Source organism: Phytophthora infestans, genomic scaffold, assembly GCF_000142945.1.
Source record: "Phytophthora infestans T30-4 supercont1.124 genomic scaffold, whole genome shotgun sequence".
Lineage (NCBI taxonomy): Eukaryota > Oomycota > Peronosporomycetes > Peronosporales > Peronosporaceae > Phytophthora > Phytophthora infestans.
Window position 1 is genome coordinate 139621 of NW_003303635.1, and position 795 is coordinate 140415.

Consider the following 795-nt stretch of genomic DNA (forward strand, 5'->3'; position numbering starts at 1 on the left):
GTTGTTCTAAGACCTGAGGAGGCGTTCCCTCGATTGCTTCATGTAGAAGCGTGGCTTACGGGCTGATTCTGCCAATGGTATGGCGAAGGTCATGGTCGGGAAGCAGCTAGCATCATCCTTGAGCTTACCAAGAGCCCATTCCTTTGATTTGTCCGTCATTTTTGAAAGCAGAAAGCGCGCACGCGCAAGCTTGGCGGGCTGTTGCCAAGCCTCAGTCTCGTTTCCCACGTCGGCGAACCAACGTTTAAGTGGGGGAGACCGCCGACTTCGCCACTACATCAAGCTTGACGATGTCGGTCTTGTTCTTGGGAATAATGACACTTGCTGACGAAGCTCACGAGCTATGATCCCCTGGGCGACCAGGCGCTGTTGGGCTTCCAGCCGGCCGCGAGCAACGTTTGTATGACAGCCTCGCCGGACGCGGCGGCCGGACGGTGCAGCGCCTCCCCGAGATATCAGGGAAGCTCAAGTACTCCAGTGACATGCTGGTCATTATTGATGCGTCATTCATCGACGTGTGAGCGTTAGGCGGATTACTAAGTGCTACCAGATGTAAGAGTGCTCAGGCCGTTACGGGCGTACACTAGCAGTAGAAAGCATGTGGTAAATAAAACCCTGGTAAGTGACGGACCCAGGACCTCAAGCCGTCACAGCCATCTATCTAGACTGAGTGCTTATTGGACGGGATTCCACCAATAGAATCGCGACACTTCCCAACAGATGAAAATTTAAATTGTTACACAAACAGATGGTGAGCTTTGAAAATGTGATGGACTCGCTAAAATTCCAATATTC